Source organism: Diceros bicornis, chromosome 8 (genome assembly GCF_020826845.1).
Source record: "Diceros bicornis minor isolate mBicDic1 chromosome 8, mDicBic1.mat.cur, whole genome shotgun sequence".
Lineage (NCBI taxonomy): Eukaryota > Metazoa > Chordata > Mammalia > Perissodactyla > Rhinocerotidae > Diceros > Diceros bicornis.
In genome coordinates, this window is record NC_080747.1 from 17,891,518 (window position 1) to 17,907,691 (window position 16,174).

Genomic DNA, 16,174 nt, shown 5'->3' on the forward strand with positions numbered 1-16,174 from the left:
CTATGGACTTTGGGTGATTACGATGTGTCAATGTAGGTCTGTCAGGTGTAACAAATATACCATCTGGTGGGGTGTGTCGATAACAGGGAAGGCAATGCATGTGTGCAGTGTAGAGGTTATAGGGGAAATCTCTGTACCTTTCTTTCAATTTTGCTGTAAACCTAAAACTGCTCTAGAAAAAATACAGGCTTATAGTAAAACGATAACATAAAATTATTATTCATAAATAAAAGTGTAGGAGGAGGTAGATGGTTATAGATTAGAGAGATTTGTGAGACAAATTAACAAATGCAGTGGGTGGACGTTCTTTGGATCCTAATTTGATCAAAAACAACTGTAAAAATACATTTTTAAAAAATGTTAGGAAAACTTGAACACACATTGAATTTAGATGGTAATGAATAATTGTTGTTAACTTTGTTAGGTTAATATTGTAGGTTTTTCTGTGAGATATTGTGGGGGATTTTTTAAGTCCTTTTTTGTTAGAGATGCATATTAAAGTATTGATGAGTAAAATTATTTATGTCTGGGGTTTATTTGAACAGTTCAGAAAGAGAAAAAAGAGTGATGGGAAGGTATAGGAGAAACAAGATTGGCAAAATCTTAATAATTGTTAAATCTGACTGGTGGATACACAGTTCACTATATGATTCACTCTACCTTGTGTAGGTTTGAAAATTGTTAAAATAAAATGTCTGCTATATTTTATCACCTCCCAAAGTCACATATATGACTGGAGCTCTATGGCACAAAAACCACATCAAATTCTTTGGCCCTACCTACATAAAATATCTCAAATAAAATCATTTCTCATCACAACCACGTATGTCCTAAATTACTGCAATAATCATCTGCTGATCTCCCTGTTTCCACCTTTGCTCTTCACTGTCTGTTTTTCACATAACAGCTGGACTGATCTTTCTAAAACATAAATCACCTCATGTCATTCTTCTGTTCAAGCCCTCCGATGGCTTTCCATTACACATCAATAAGATAGAAAGTTTACCAAGGCCTATAAGGCCCATGTAATATAGCCTCCAGCTTGTTCTCCAATTTATTTCTTATCTATCATTCCTGCTTTCCTACTTTAATCTTCTCTAACCAGCCTGGCCTCCTTGATTGTTCCTTAAAGAAGTCAAGTACACTCCTGCCTCAGGACCTTTGCACATACTATTTGCTCTTCCAGGAGCACTCTTTCCTCAAATTTTCGTCTTCTCACATTTCCTTCAAGACTTATTTCAAATATTAACCTCTCAGAGAGTTCCTCTTTGACCATTCTCTCTAAAAGAACCCTCAACACCCCTCTTTATCCCTTACCCTTGATTTTTCATGATAGTGATCACCATTTATGTGCTGTTATCTTTATTATGTATCTCCCTCACACAATAAATATAAGCTTCATGAAGGCAAGAACAATATTTGGTTCAAAATTCTATCCCTGGCACTTAGGATGGAGCCTGATGCTCAAGTAATTTGTTCTTTGGATGAATATTGACTGAATGAGAATTAGAATGTAGGTCTTCTTATCTTCAGCCACAGTACTAGGTCATTTTTTCTTCAATTCTTTAGTCTTTCCATTAACTAATATTAAAAGAACCTAGCAAATTCTGTGTCCGAAAAACAGTGGCTACAATGTTAAGACACATACAACTTCCTAACTTCCTAAGCAAACTTAGCATCTTTTTAGAAGAGAAAATAATTCAGCACCCAAGAAATTCTCTAAAGAAGGCATTCTCATAGATATGTTTTAGAATTCTTCAGCTAGAGCAGAAAGTTGCAGAAATTCAATCTTTCCTGCTTGATTGTGAGGCCAAGCACCCAAGGTTCACTTTGATTAGCCAGAGTATTCCAGTAAGATGCAATTTTAAAGTTGAATCATTTGAAGTAGGAAGCACCACTTTCTCCCCTTGGTTCATAACCTTAAGCCAAGTTCCAACTTACCTTAAAATGCACAAGCCGTTCATGGCTCCCTCTCCACCCACATGTCCCCAAGCTTTGTATTCTTGCTTTGTATTTTCTCTTTGAATAAATCCTCTGTTTATTTTTATCCACAGGCTTGTTCCCCGGCTTTTACCTTTCAGCAGAGACATGTTAAGGTAAACCTGAAATTAAGCTGTACATTGGCAGAGAATTTGGCAGACATGAGATATAAATAACTGTATCCCAGATTTTTTTTAATGCTCTCATTTTTACCTCTCTTCAGGCTCTAGAATCTGAGCATCTATATTCTGGTGGTAATACATATATTTTCATTAATTTAGGGTGGTACATGATTTGCTATCACTGAACGGTAAAGAAGCACCTAAAATAAGTCACATGTGAAAGCAAAGTCTGCTAGAGAAACAGCAGGTTTTCAGACACTAGTATGCAGTAGTGTTGCCACAGGCCTGTCAAATTTACACAGGACTTTCTTTCTAATCTATTATTTTATTTGTCTCTCACAACAACCTTCCAAAGGAAAATTAATACTCTCATCGTAAAGATGAAATGACTCACTTAGTGTTGGAGGAGATCATCAAGAGGTGACCACCAGCTGACCTGTGAGCTGGACCCGGGCAATCAGAGGCTCCTCACTTCCTCCCCTGGCCTTGGAATGTACGTTCTGCCCACCATTCCAGCACTAGGACCCACTTTAAGTGCACTCTTTCTCGAAGCCTTGAGAGAGCATGTGTTGTTGAGACCATCTGGACTGGCTACGTGACTGAACCTCTTTAATGTCTCTATATAAACTCTTGAGATTCTGGCCAGGTAGGTGTGGAGATCTACTCATCTTGGGGCCACCCAAGACAAGCATTGTATGTAAGTTACTTTGCTTATTAAACCTGCCACTGCCAATCTGGAGTGGGCTGCCTCTTTCTTCAGTCTCTCCTCGCCTTCCGTATACGGGGGCCAGTTTCAAATTTCACCTGGGGATCTCCTGAGGTTGCAAACCAACACTTAAGCTTAGATAAGGTTTAAGTGACATAATTTTAAGCAAAAAGGTCTTTTTCTGCTCAGTGTCTCTTCCTTTTGTGTTCCATTCCACATATTTTCAATGGGATTTACCCTACCCTCCATTCTACTCAATCCCAAGGGTTAGAAGAACATGACCTTGGCCAAGTTAATGAGAGTTCTCCATTCCCCTGCCCGTAGTGATTAGTTTGGGGACTCAAACCTTGTGGGTCTTATGGAAATATGTCCTCTTTCTGTTTGATCCCAAGCTTTAGGGAAAATTAATCCAAAGCTATTTCTGGCAAATTTCCTCCGTCAAATTTGGACAATAGCTTCAATATGAGAAGAAGGCTGACCTACAGAAGCAGAGTTACAAAGAAAGAGATTGAAATTAATAAATTTCACTTATTTGCTAAAGCAAACTTGAGCTGGCCTTCTAGCCAAGGGATCTGGCCAGAATATACTTAGACTAGACTCCAATCCAGGTGCTCCAATAGCCAACTCTCTCTTTGTTTTCATTATACCCAAGCAGTCCTAGCCCACTAGGATCCTAAGAATCCACGTCCCAAGCTTCCTGTCACCTAAAGGTTTTACTTCTCATACTTTGGCGTCACAAATAGCTGGTTTGAAGGCCTGCTCCGTCATTCAGCAGCTCTATGATCTGGGGCAATTTACTTAACACAAACCTCAAAAGTGTCATCACTGTAGAGGGAATTACAATAAGATCTATTTCATAAAGTTATTACCACCTGTCAAACACTCAACTGGCACACAGTAAACACCCAGGAAATAGTAGCTTCCATTGTTATTATTCACTACTGAATACGAGTTCTGAATGAGATAAGGCAGAGACACATGAACCTTTCAGAGACTCGTCTACCAATATATAAAAGAATTCAGTAAAGCACATAGCTGACGTTTAGCAGTGTATGTTATGTGGATTCCCAGGACATGGGATGGAAAGGGGAAGGAGAAGTTCAGGAATCCTACTTTTTATTGGAAAGTCTACTCAGTGCTTCTGATACTGACAACTTCTTGTGCCGAACAGAAGTGATTTAACGAGGGATAAGGGAAAGAAAGTTAATATTTACTGAGCGTCTGCCAGGTGTCAAGCTCATCCTAGGCACTATCATAAACAACACATCATTTAATCCCCTCAAACGCCCTGTAAAGACGTAGACATTATTACGCCCATTTTATGGATCAGAAAACTAATGTTCTGAATGTAATGCACGAAAACACATTACTAATAAGTAGAGCTAGAATTTAAAAGCAGTCACATCTGCCTTCAGATCCATGCTCTCCTTCCACACTGTGCCATCTCTTACAATGGACCAGTATAGCAACCCCATGTGTTTGGAAAACACCTACGTTCCCTCATAGATGTAGAGAGAGAGGCATTCCTCCCAGATCATAAACTCCTACAGGAAAGCTTAGTGTCTCACCTCCAAGGGAAGGGGATCCAACACCTTAAATCACTGAACCAAGAGAAATTTTATGCCAATTGTATTCCTCATTCCAGCCACTCCATCATCTCCCCATCATCTCTTTCCTGATTCTGAGCCCTCATCAAACTGCACCACTGTCTACTAGAGCCACCTTAGAGTTACTGTCAAAATGTCTGAACTGTGTTTCCAACATTTTCATGTATTAGCTGTGTGATTAAGAATTTTCTCCACCTTTCTATCTATGAAATAGGAATAATAATACTTGTATATACACATTAATTGAGATAATGTTTGTAAAAAAGCCCAAGAGAGAAACAACCATACAACAAAATGAAAACTAATTGCATACATGTTTACTTGTTTTGCTCCATTGTGTTAATCATCATCTTTCTCTTCATCATTCCATTATAAATTCCTAGAGAAGTCAACTGTATATATCCATTATCATTTCCAATATCTGGCCCCATGCTGTATGCACAACTGGAATCTATTGATTTATGAACCTTTCACCAAACCCTAGAACACCACTTCCTTCTAGTTCATTGGTCTCCAACACCAGCCTCTTAAGAATGGGGAGGCAGTTACAAATGAGACTTTGTATCAACCTAAAAATAACTTCATAGCATCCACAAAGAGAGTCTTCATCAGTTACCCCATTTTCTGCCACCCTTCCGCTATGCAGAAATGACCATATCAAAAAGCTCTGTTAGCTAAAGGCTGTCAATGTGATAAACTGCACAGTGTTTGTAGCACATGTCCTATTCTAACTGCAAAGTATCTTCAGATGTTCATGTAATTCGTAGTTAGAAGGGGCTGTACCATCAAGTCGCATTTACTCTTACTACTCCTACTGTGGTTCCACTCCAAACATCCAGCTCCTTCGCCATGCAAGATTGTCTTGGCCTTAGCTAGTCTCAAACACTGCAAAATGAAAACTACTGCTTTCCCTGTTTATTAATTCTCCAGGGCACTGTTTTCTGGGATACATCCCAAAAAATAAAACCAAAACCGAAACCAAAAGCATGTTAGCTGGTCAAATAAAATTTAGAAATGTTGCACATTTAAGAACCCTCTTGGAGAATCATGATGTTTATTTATATATTTAAAATTCATAATAGACCTGCTCTAAAGGAAACATAACTTAATTCAACATAACTCTTTCCTCTGTGGACCTTGCTTAGATAATATTAGGTAACGGTAAAGAATTACTGTTGGTTTTGTTAGACACAACAGCATCTGTAGTGGGTGCTATGATGAGCCACCCTGATCCCCCTTCAGAAATTAAAGATTGTTCCCTATGCTGGGACTACTGCCGGCTAACAACCACCTGCTATGCACCCTTTCCAGAAATTGCCTTCAAATTGCTGTTAGCTCAAGAGAGACACCTACTCCAAGGATATCACTTCCCAGGGATAGCTGGTCAACAAGGCACCATGAAGGCCCAGCCTTCTCCCCAGACTCTGGACAACAAGGAAGTGCTCAGCTTCGTAGCTTTCCATGGCGCCCGGCTGTGTCTTTTAGAGAGACTGCCTCGCAGCCCCGTGTTGCTTCCATTCCTTCTCGCTACAGACGCTAATCCTGCAGCCTCCTAACAAGCCTTCTGCCCGCTACTCCTCATCTCAGACTTTGCTTTCCAGGGAACCCAGCCTGCAACAATGGCATGGGGGGGAAATTTTCTATCTGTTGGAGACATACCCTGAAGAATTTAAGGATGAGATGATACAATATCTCACAATTGCAAAGAAAAAATAAGGAGGGAAATAGATGAAGAAAGACTGCCATAATGTTAATACAGTAAGTGTTGAGACTGAGCAATGAGCATACGGAGCAATGTTCATTGTAACACTATTCTTTTGTGTGTGTTTGAAATGCTCCATTATAAAGTGTATTGAAAATGTTATTTCCCAAGCTTCCAGAGAATCCTCTTTTCAAGTAATACTATTATCAACCTGGGACAAAATTTGATGCTCTTTTGATCTTAACTAGGGCCTAAATAAGCCAGGGAAGTTTCTCCAACCACTCCTATGGCACAGAATAATTCCACTCTGGGTCGGAATTCTTCAGATGGGCCTCATTAATGCTCATGAAAATGTCACAGATGCTAATGCACAGCCAGCCCTCTTTAACTCCACAGACAACCAGCCGAGGTAGATGCAGAGGCTTGGAAATCGATTGTTGCCTGATGCTAGACCCACCCTTTGTGGTAGCCTAAATGTGCAGAGCTTGCTGGACTGTGAAAATTCCCCAAGATGTAGGAGAGGAAGCAGAATAATGTAGAAAGCCTCAGGAAAACAGACCAAGACAGAGAGCCAATTAACCATGTGGGCTGCCACTCAGATGGTTGGAAACCAAGAGCTGTAATTACTTCTCATCTGGAACATTAGCCTTCCATGAAATCCTGGGAAATGACCTGGGGGCAACTCCAGGGGACTTTGTAAATAAGAAGTGGAACACGATTCTTTTCCTCTCAGACCCAAATAGCCCAGGATGGATCTGTTAGCAACTCATACATGGAAGAATAACACCATTAATAATGGAAGACCAACAGGTATGCAGTTGGGGGCTTTTTTCCCTTAATTAAAACTCCTTTTCTTGAAGTAGCCTGAAGTGTTCAGCTGCTTTCATCAAGCCATCTGCTCTGCCTTCGGTTTCCCTTCCCTCCCCTCCTCCCAGAGGAATCTTTTAAGCTAGAAGACATGGGGAGACCTGCCCTGAACTGAATTTGCATCTCTAACTGAATCTATTTTAAGGTTTCTTTTGTGAACCTAATGGCTATTTCTCATCATTTTCCCACTTTCAGTGACTGATGGAATTGCCTCTGAAGACTCAGGAGGGCCCGTTTCTCCCCCAGGGTCTCTGTTTGACGTAAGCAGACACTCTTCACCATAGAAACCATCTGGCACAGCAGCGTTTGATAAAACTTTCACCTTCATCCTTCAGGGTTAGGAGAAAACAGTTTTCTCCAGAACCTTCTTTGTTCCTCATTTTCACAGACAAGTCTCTCATTCAAGAGTACCTTTGGGCCAAGAGCTGTGTAGGCTCTCCTTTGTCCATATTGTTTTCCTGATTTATCTAACCCTCTGTGATCCAGCTTCTTCCCACTTCTCGAACCTTCACCCTCCACACCTTCCAACCTCCAGCCATACTGGTTTCATTTCAGGTCCTAAACCTGCCAATCACATCACTTTCCTTCTTTGCGCTTTGCATTTACGTTTCCTTTCCCTGAAATGCTCTTCTCCCGGCCACTGTTGCATGGTTGGCTCCTTCTTGCCATTCACATCTCAGCCTGAAGGTCACCTCCTCAAAGAAACCTTCCCTGACTCCTCAGACTGAAGTGGCTACCTCACTTTCCATCACATCATCCCATTTTAGTTGTCTGCACAGCACTGATATTTTCATTTATTTCCTGTCTCTCTCACCTCTAGCCAGGATAGCAGCTCCACAAGGCAACAGACCTTACTCTGTTTGCTCACTGCTTGCCCACAGCACCTGGAACTGTGCCTGGCATATGGTGGGTGCCTAATAAATATTTGTTGAATTAATTAATTATTAAGAAATTCTGTTTTTCATTGCATCTTTATAATAACCCTAAAGGTACACATTATTATTCCCTTTTAACAAAGAATTAAAGGGAGGTTTAGAAATTAAATGATGTGTCCCAGATCACTCAGCTCTAGGAAGGAACAGGTTTCAGGATGCCAATTAACTGTTGACTGCATCCCCTCCTTCGGTCAGGTCTGTGAGAGCTCTGCGGTGATGGGAGAATGGGTTGATGTGCGTCTGCAACATCTGCGGATGTAATTTTGCTTTGTACCTGGAATGTGTGACCTAGAAAGCATCTTAGAAACCATTTCATTTTGTGCTGCTCATTATGCTAGGGAATAAGCCACACCACAAAGGAAGAGTGACTGGCCAAAGGCAAACACATAGTGGCCGAAAGTGAACCTCACCCCGAGCTCCCGTGACTCACCAATCCACCCCGTAAGACACCATATATGGCCGTGGGGGTCGTGCCCTGCCCAGAGGTGCTACAAGGAGAGCTGGGCAGAGGCTGGACTCCACCAGTACTCAACTCTCCACAGCAGACACTCACATGTGCCTGCATATGCCTGCCCAGTGGGGGCGCTGTTTTCCATTTGGCACATTATTAAACTGCCTGCCTGCTCTTTATTCACTGGCTTCCATGGAGTATTCTGATGTCTAGAAATAAGCTGTTTCCAGCCTCCTAGACACCAGAAGTATTCAGAAGAGTAGCTGAAGGTGCTGAGAAGCATTTCATCTCAGGGAGATGAGTTGTTTGCCCTCAAGTAGTTGCTGACTGATTACTTCTCTTCCTAATTGATAGATGAATCTGAATGTGATATATTGTGACTAAGCACCAATCTGGGAGTTCACAAGGATGAAATACTATTATACAGAGGGGGCTCAGGTTTATGCTCCTCTGTCTAGCATTTTTCTCCCTTTCTCTCTCTGTCTTAGAACACTCTTACCCAAAAATAAAATCCCACTTGGGAATCCTCAATATCTGATGAATAAGAACACAAAGGGCGTAGGCCAGGACTCTTCCAACTCTAATGATGCTAAAAAATGGTCTAGAAGGAAATGTACCAACATGCTTACAACATCTGTCTTCGGGTGAGGGGCTGGGAGTGGATTGCTTTCCCCACTGCATATTTCTATGGTGATGTCCTAAAGGAAGCCTGGATTACTTTTATAGTGGAGGAGAAAAAAAACATATCTTTGAAAAGAAAGTGAAACAGGAAGGTAAAGCTGTAGGTAACAGCTCCGGGCCAGGTTTGGAGCCACACACAGAGTTGGCTTCAGCAAGCTGCACAGGAAAATGTACTACAATTTAAAGCTTTTGCCATTCAAAGCAGGAATGAGACCGTGGGTCCTTCCCTTGTGACAGCAGGAAGACAGCAGGACCTGGAGCTGGGAGGAAAAAAACCCAGACCCAAAAGAGGGAATTCTTTTTATAAGCACCTTTGATTTGGATTGCAGGCACATTGCTCCGTTTCAAAGGAAGTGTTGCTGGGCTCAGCCTCAAGGCCGCCGGCAGGTGGCCAGAGCCAGCAGCCCTCTCGCAGCCCACTCGGTGCTGTTTGTTTCCTTTGTGCTGACTTTGCCGGTCTCCTCTTAAATAGTTAGCAGGGGAAAGGGTCCCCGGAAGCATTCAGAGATAGACCCCGAAGAAAATAGTGTGTCAAAATGAAATAATAAAGCCTAGAAAAATCCAGGCAAGAGAGGAGAGAAAATGTTCCCTTGTGCTCTTAAAGAAGTGAGAAAGCAATCGTTGGAAGAAAGACAAAGTAATCCTGTTGTTTTTCTATTTGTAAATATTTTCTTCCGCTACGCCCTACTCCCACTACCCTCTAAGAAAGTCAGAAAACAAAACTCCTTTCACTGGGCTGTGCTAAGACACACTCCAACTTCTCCTGAGCCCCCAGGGTGGCTGGGGTGGGGGAAAGAGGATGTCAGCCAGCTTGGATTTCATGCATCCTGCAAGCCAGTCTCAGACCCTAGGATCTTCCGGGGCATCTAGCAACAGAGAAAGCACCCAGGTTTGTTTATGAAGACTTGCTAAGGGCATTGGAGAGAAGCAAGCCCAGAGCCAGAATTTTCAATAAAAACACAAGCCAACAGCTAGAAGTGAGGAGCCGAAGGAAAGAAAATGGGAAAATTCAGGATTTTTCCTTAGAACAGGATGCAGTTACACAGGGCTGCCTCTACTTGGATGGTGGTGCTATGACGCATGGTTGGCTTTACTGGGGTTAAAAATCTTGGTCCAGAGTCTGATTCAGAGTTGGCTGCTTTGGCAAGGTGGTCAAGTGAGCTTTACAGACCTCAGCAAGAGGACCCTACAAGGGAGGAAGACAGCCAGGTCCAAAGAGAATGGAAGGGTCTCCAAGACACATTTACCATTCATTTCCTTTGACAAATTGTATGTGTGAACTTGAGACATTGGGCCAGGCACTGGGAATACAATGAAGATCAATAGTACGTGTGTACTCACCCCCTCACTTCTCATGTTTACTAATCAGGAAGACAGACATTAATTATATACATATTAGTCAAAATTAAAACTACAGTAAGTGACATGAAGCACTGGGGCTTTAGAAGGCTAATACCTCATAGCCATGTCCTCACTACCTGAGTTCTGAATTGTTGAAAGATACAGAGGATTCAGGCAGAAGGAGACTGATAAAAAGCTGGCCTGCAGTACGGGGTTAAGCGCGTAGCAACAATGGGCTACCTTCCTACACTTTTTCTGAGATTTGAGCTACAGAAAATACACACTTACCCAGCATGATTGCACTGAGCAGGTGTGGAAAGGAAACAAGGACCCAGAAAGGCCTGCAGCAGTAATTATCAGACAGCAACCAGACAACTCACCCCACCCCCTGAGGAGATCAGGGCAAGGCTAGAGGCCAAGACTGTAGGAGAGTTCCTCCTCTTGGATTGCAGGAATGGGAATAGTATCCCTCCCCTACATTCCCTGGGTTTTTGTTCTTCTAACCCATTGGGGCTCAGCCATTAGGTCTATGGTCAGCCAGGGCTATGGGGCTGTTTGCCTTGGAAGGCTCAACAATCTGTTTGTGCCATCCAGCTCTGATCTTCATAAGGCCAGAACCCAACACCAACCTCTGTTTCTTTGGGTTTCTACCTGGGCACCTTTAGGGCACTTTATACTTTGCCCCCAGAAGGTCCTTCAATGGATCTGAAGAATGCACTAATAAAACTAACTCATAGACCACTCTGTGCCCGCTTCTATTCTCTTCTCCAACCTAAAATTGTATCATCTATTACCCAAATCTACCACCTCATATGGGTGAAGCCAGAATTACAAAATCTTGGCCACAGCTTATGTAGTTAACACAACCAGAGCCAAACTCAGACCACGTGTTGGGGAGTGACCCCCTAAGAGCTTGGGATAAGCCTCATTATCCACGTGGATTATCACAAATCCAAGAATAAGTGTTTCCCACCTTGTCCCTCAATGCAGTTCTACATAGCCTCTCCTAGGCCGCACTCAGACGATTTAAACCCAGAAGCTCTCATACCAGAACTCTCCATAGCATACATGGTGCTTAGTTGTATTCTGAACTCCTGACTTAGAGACTTGGCAGAAAAACCATGTAAATGCTAAAAATAACTGTTCTGTCCACAAGATTCTTAGAAGTACGAACTTGGAAAGGCTCTCTTTTTCTTATAATTGATTTTTTTTAAGAGTTGTGTCTGCTCTTGAGGCCTCCACACATACTAGTGCTAAACCCAGCACCACTGAACTATGTATTGTGTGAATCACCACACAGTGTAATAGTGTGACCTGAACAGTGTGAGCTAATACCCAGTGTGGTTGTGTGAACTCATACACAGTGTAGTACTGTGAACTGCACAGTGTGAATTAATACACAGCGTAGTAGTGTAAACTGCTAAACAGTGCCAACTAATGCATAGTGTAGTAGCGTGAACTAACACACAGTATAGTAGTGTAAACCAACACACAGTATAGTAGTGTAAACCTTTAGACTGTGTGAGCTAATTCAGAGAGTAGTAGTGTGAACTGATAAGCCATGTAATCAACTACACAGTGTAATCACGTACACACACAGTGTGAACTACTACACCATGTAGTAGTAGGAACTATCACACATATAATAGTATGAAGTACCACACAGTGTAGCAGGGTGAACAACCACACAGGGTCTTACTGTGAAGGTCATATGATCTTTGCAACTTTTCCATAAATCTAAAATTATTCCAAAATAAATAAGTTTATGCTCAGGAAAACTTTCACTACATTGCACTGTCTTCATAGTTTTCAAACATCCTCCTCTTCCAGAAATCTATTATAATAACACTTATAACCTTATATTCCAAAATGCTTATTGTAGTTTAACTTGAAATTTGATTCTGAGCTTCCTTATTGAAAAGTGTGAGACACATAATTTTAGAGTTCCTAGTATTAGAAAGAAGGACATTTACTAGTTCCTTAGAACAAGCAAAGCTTTTCCCAGAAAAATCATCTCAAGCAAGGCTTTATGAATGAAACACCAAGTGCTATGGCGAGCAGTGTCCTCAGAAGCAAATGCGATGATAAATTTCAAAAGGTTGTTGAAGTGACCTTCCATAGAAGCTGTAGGTAAAGCCACACAGTAATTAAGGGAAAGCAATTCCCGCAAGGCTAAACAACCTAATGGTAGGTGTGTGGTGTCCTGATGGTCCAGCAGGATAATGCTAGAACGCAGATGGCCTGGGAGGGTGGACAGAGTGCATGTTCCATACACCAATCCCGACAAGTCCTTTTTCCTTCACCAGGGCTTCTGTTTGGAGCTGGGAAGCAGAGAGCTCAGAGTTGGCTCTGATCTGGCCTAGAATACAAAGGTTCTGAGTAGCTGGTTAGAGACATCTCGCCTGAGATAATATGTAGTTATTTAGTGAAGAGACAGCATTACAGGATTGTGTACAACAAGGAGAAACCTATTGAGTAAGCCAGTTCTGGGGCAGAATGTTTCACACTAACTGATAAGACAATGGGCAAGTTATTTAGCCTCTTTCAATAGGGACGGTATTAACTACCGTGCAGAGTTGTTGTGGGCCCCTAGAAATTTACCTAGCCAAGAATGATGACTGATGATAATAATACTAGCAGATAATAATAATCATGGTTGTCATTTACAGTGCTTGCATCTTGCTTACATGCACATACTGAGCCCTTTAGAGTTATCATCTTCTTTAATCTTCACCATAAGCCAATATTGTCAATGTTATCTCATTTCTTCAGAGGAAGAAACAAAGACACAGAAAGTTACCACAACTTACCCAAGGGCACAAAGCTAGTACTTGTCAGAGCCAGGTCTGAATTCAAATCCCAGCTCCAACCCTACTAGATATGTGACCTTGGGTAAATTACCTAAAATTCCCTGTGCCTCAGTTTCTCTATCCATGAAATGGGATGATAACAATACTTCCTTCATAGGGTTGTCGTAGGATTACATGAAATAATAAATATAACCTGTTTAGCACAGTGCCTGGTACACAGTAAGTCCTCAATGAATGACAGGTTTTATGTTATGAAAAAATCAGAGGAGAAGGAGTTAAGGCAGACACATTGTAAAGACAGAGGCAAGCCCCTAAGCAGAGCTTTTACTTGGATCAAAAGCTACCTGAGTTTTGACTTTGAGGCAAATTGAAGTAAGACTAGACTTTTCCTCAGGAAGCAGCAATACATCTGATGTAGCATATAAACAGCATTTAATACAGTCTCCAAAGTTTTATGAATTACAAGCACCATCACCAATGAACACTTTTTAGTCCTAAAGGAATGTACAGCACCAAAGAACTTTAAGCATTAGAAAGTGGTCTCCCATTTGCAAGGTTAATGTAACCCTTGAAGGTTCCATTTCTCTTTAAATATTGTAGGAACGCTCATGTACCATTTTCATTATTTCTACCACATATGCATGTAACATGATTTAATATTATAAGTTTTCTCTAAGTTGAATCACTTTTTTACTAAATCAGGCTCTATTGAACTACTAAAAATGAGTACTATCCATAATAAATATCTGTCCATGCAACCATGACCTTAAGAAAATCAAGACATACCAAAATAAATTGAGAGGTTAAGAAAAATCAAGCACAGATTTACATTTTAAAGATACCATTGAACTAGACACTGAAATGGATTTGAAGTCTTCTGTACCTCCCTGCGGGTGACCAGTGTAACCTCCACTGGCACTGGCACAGAGAAAACATGACCTCCCAGAGCCAATCATTTTATCTTTGTTTTCAGATTCCCCGTGAGTCTGAAATTGTGCCGTCTCAAGGTAATAGTCTCCCTGGGTCCAACTCAATGCAATTTTCTTGCCTCATACTTACCAAATCTGACTTGTTATTACATACACTCTTTTTTTTAAATGGGACTCAGCTTTATTAGTTATCAGGGAAACGTAAATCAAGACCACAATGCAAAAATTACTATACACCTGACAGAATGGCTAAATTTTAAGAAAGCAGACAAAATCAAATGTTAGTAATATGGGAAAAAATTGAATTGTCATAACTGCCACGGTAAAGTAGTTTGTACAAATACCCTGGATAAAACATTTGGCAGAACCTATCAAGCTAAGTCTATCATATGACCCAGCAATTCCATTCCTAGCTACACACACCACAAAATTGGGTGTATATATTCACAAAATGAAAATGACCTAAGTATCCATCAATGGTAGAGTGCAGAATTAAATTGTGGCATATCCACACCATGGAGAACACACAGCAGAGAGAGTGAGTGAACTACAAATGCCCATGATAGTATTGATGCATCTCACAGACATAGTATTGGGGGAAGTGGCCATACACAAATGGATTCCTCCTCTTTGATTCCACTTATCTAAATTTCACATTTTCCATATGTATGTTATAATTCAATAACAAGTTCTAAAGATACAAAGAATATTCCTGCTACTGATTCTGAGACTGCACATTTACCACCCTATTTCAGGGGTTCTGACCCTAATGATTTCATATAAAGATATTATTTTATTTTCTCATATCAAATAAAGAAGATATTATTTTATTTACTTTTATTTGTGTTTTTGACACAAATTGAATCACAATTTAAGTGAATTTAAGGCAAGGGCTACTGGTTGAAATTTATAAAGAAAACAAGTGAAGCTTTTCTCTAAGTTGTAGACACACTTGCTGATATTGGTATCTCCAACCTTTCTTTGGACAGAATTCCACTCTTCCCAAATCTTAAATATGTTCTGTTATAAAAGAAAGGTTTATCTGAAATAATTAAGTCTCTATGATTAAAAAAATAATACTTTAGTGCAGAGATGACAAATATGCAGCCCACAGACCACCACCCTCCTCTGTAATGCACACAGCAGACATAACTAATCAGCCACTCACACTACACCCTTCTGTTGAGCTTGACACAGCCTCAGTCTTCTACTTAAACAGCACTTCAGGGAGACAAGAGGTAAAAAACAGACTGATAGAAGAAACGGGGATACTTTTCATCTCCATTGCCTATTTCCCATCACCGTTTGTTTGACCCAAATGAGTCTTGACGCTCCATAGTCGTCTTCCCTCTGGACAAGTCCAATCCGTCAGGACAAGGAGAGCAATCCAAGCTGCCAGGAGGCAGATGCGCCTTTTATAGTCCAGGGTTTGGGGCTCTTTCCAAGAAGCATTGCCAGAGTGGACCATGCAATAGAGCATGGATGTGCCACTACATTGATTTCCTATATGGCTCCAATCAAGGCCATCAGGAGAAGGGAAATGTCAGCTCTACATGGGGGCTCTGTGCAGAACTCAGAACCAAAAGGTCCTTCTATACCAACTCAAATTCTTCCCCTTTCCCTGGTTGTAAGAAACCCCTTTGAACACCCCTCCAGACCTTCCCAGGGGAAAGACTAACAAGACCACCTGTGGTCCTACCTCTACTAACCCTTTACTTTACTTGCAGACGTTTCTTCTCATTATAATACTATTATAATCAGATGATGTCTCTTAAAACCAGGGCAACAGGGGGGCTTTGGCCAAGCTCTTTTACTCACTCTGGTCATAATCTCTCTGTGCTCTCAGCTCCTCTCACCTGTACGGTGCATCGATACAGCAAGCAAACTGGTGGTTACCAGACAGGGGAGGAGGTGGGGGGTCAGGTGAAATAGGTGCAGGGGATTAAGAGGTACAAACTTCCAGCTATAAAATTAATAAGTCACAGGGATGTAATGTACAGCATAGGGAATATAGTCAATAACATTGTAATAACTTTGTATGGT